Here is a 3098-nt window from a genome sequence, read left to right as displayed (position 1 = left end):
GCAGGACACATCTAATGGTATATTTACACTGCATACACATCGCAAATAAAAGAATCTTTCCTATCCAGGTGGGACGAATCTGGAGAAGTGTGCAAGAAGGATCAGTGCGGACCAGACGAGGTACCCTGTTGGATGGGCCAGTGTGTGGAACATCGCCAGCTGTGTGATGGCATTTCAGACTGTCCCACTTCAGAGGATGAAGATTCGAGCTTCTGCCTTGCCTTCAGGTCTATGAGGGTCGTGACTCCTCCTCCGACCAGCGCCCAACCTTCCACGACGCAGTGTACCCCAGCGGAAGTGCGGGAGATAAACTGTACACAAGAGGAATTCCGGTGCGCGAGCGGCGAGTGTGTACTACGCACGACCCTCTGTGATGGAAAGCGAGACTGCTGGACGGCGGACGACGAGGAATTCCCCATATGTAATTTCATCTTCAACGTGGACGTCGCGAAACAAGAAGTCAAAGGGGATGGAAGTACGTGTGACGAAGCGACGATGACCCTCTGTCTCTCGGGGAAAATGTGTCCCTCATGGCGAGACGTGCGACAAAGAAAACGATTGCGAAGAAAACGATGCCGAACGAGGAGTAACTTGTGTAAATTCGCACGAGGCGGTTACTACGGTCTCCTCCGACACACACGAAAAGACTCTTACTGACGACATTGATAACGAAATCGAAAATGATTTGACGATCGACGTACCGCCTACGACAGGCATTATCTCACAAGATAGCAGAGACCACTTTTATAAACCCGACGACGCAGAGGATGCTGACAAAGCAACTGAAATCGCGGTGAAAAACATTACATCGTTAACAGCAAACAATGAAATCTCTGCTGAAAATGAGATAGCAGGAGGTGAAAATGCCATTGATGGAGATGTTAAGGAGAACGATCTCAACCTGGCGAGCCTTGAAGACGATGATGTCTTCGATGGAGTTGAAGTCAACGTCGACGTCCTTGTGGAGGGCTCGACGCTTCCCGAAGGGCTGGATGCGGACTTCGATGTCACGACCACCGGCGACTTCGATGACGACGCTGACATGGAAGCTTCCGGCGATGACGAGTTCCCAGGAGACGTTATGGTCACTGTCTCGCCTCCTTCCGTCGCTCCAACTGTCTTAGAAGTGACGACGACGCAGAAAACCACGTTTACAGAAATCGAAAAGATAATCAACGAACTCGCATACAACAACACAGACATCAATAGCATCTTGGATTACAGCGAAGAGGATGAAGAGAATCATAAGTCCACGTCCTATTCTTCTTCCATGGAATCGGACGAAAGTTCTGAGACGGAGAAGGCCGCTTTCGAAATAGGTGGAATCGGATCCAATATGTCGATAGAGAATTCCTCCTTTATATCTTCCAAGTCGTCGTTATCCTCACTGGAAAGCGGAGAATCTGAATACGACGGAGAACTACTGAATCAGACAACTAAAAGTATCTCAATGCTCGATGAAGGCTCTGCCACCACAACAGCTTCAGCTGAGTCGAACATCACGGTAATCGGATATGGCATTTCTTCTGATGAGAAAGTGTTATCCAAAAGTAATGTCTCTCTTCCCTCGAGCCAGGAAACGCTCGAAGACAATTCAGCACATAACATAACAACTACGGAAGCTAGTGAGACTACCACCGCCTTGCAGGAAACTGCAAAAACCACAGAAGGAAGCTTGTCATCTCCGAATGCGACGTCGGAGGAGGAAGATTTAGGGTCCGGCGAAGCGGAATCTTACGGAGAATTCGACTCTGCCACGGAAACTACGAGTACTTCTCCAGATAGTTCAGAGACAAGGCATCCAGGGTCGACCCTTGACCCAACCTCTCCTTCTAATGAACGAGATGAATCAATAGTGAATATAACGTCTTCCTCAGATGCCGAAACACATACTTCGAGCTCGACAGTTGAGTTTTCTACCCTCAGTCCAGCCGTCGAATTTTCTACGCCTAGTTCGACAGTTCAGTCCTCGCCGTCAAGTTCGACTCCCGAGGCTACGACGACGACTTCACCCGTCACGACCTTTGCTACGGAGATAACGAGCTGGAAGGACCAACAGGTAGACCAGCAGAACCTGACGGTGCTGATTGCCATTCACTCGGAGATGAACAGGAGTCGCATTCCTCAGTACGTGATTCACGGACTCGATGGGAACACCTATGAGTACGAGGTCGTGACGGTGGTCAAGGACGAAGAACTGGCCAGGAAGGTCCAGCTCACGGCGACGAGGAGGCCACCCGAGGGGAAGTCCAGCCACGATTCGTCGAAGGAGTCGGGGCTGATGGATGGCGACTCAGACAGCGAAGACCACGACACGGAGACGAAGGTCAGCAATGGCACGCACGAGATCTCTTATCTCCAGCACAACGACATCTCCTCCGCCTCCAGCGTCTCCTTGTCTCTTGCCTCCCTCGCGACCGTGGTCCTCCTCCGGACCTTGTTACCCGCTGGCTAAGGCGCCCTCCACCGCGCCTCGGAGAATACAAAGGGAAGGAGAGTTGCATTACCAAAGGTCCTATGATATCAATCTGCTTAGGGATGGTTGGCATTTGGTCCGCTGGAACGAACCATCTTCGGGATAAACAAGATTTTTAAAGCACCTGCGAGCATGCTGAGACTTCAAAGCGCGAAAGACGTACAGTAAATCACACAGTGTGAGGACAATGTGCACTGGGGCCAACTATGTACGTAGCTCTTTAGAAATGTCAAGGGATACCAGAGATATGCATGGAATACTTTTGAACAAGGCTGTCTGAAGGGCATATGGCATTAGAATAGCCATGCACTGCATTTAATGTTCACAGTCTACTGTTTTTGTACCTCAATGTCCATCTGTAGTGTCAAATAAAATCATGATGGCGTAATCTTAAGAGACTATGTATTATTAATGAAGTAGGGTAAAGTCTTTAATTAGCTAATAATCAATAGAAGCAAGAACTCTCATTTTCTTCTATTTTGAATTGGATTTATGATAGTAATACCAAGATATGTATGTTTCGAAACGCAAATATTTTCCAAATCGCATGTGTGACCATACAAGCTTGTTCATTATTCCCTAAGGATTTACTCAATGAGAATAATCTATAACGATATACGGT

The sequence above is a fragment of the Penaeus monodon genome, chromosome 33 (assembly GCF_015228065.2).
Source record: "Penaeus monodon isolate SGIC_2016 chromosome 33, NSTDA_Pmon_1, whole genome shotgun sequence".
Taxonomy (NCBI): domain Eukaryota; kingdom Metazoa; phylum Arthropoda; class Malacostraca; order Decapoda; family Penaeidae; genus Penaeus; species Penaeus monodon.
Note: the sequence above shows the minus strand (reverse complement) of the source record.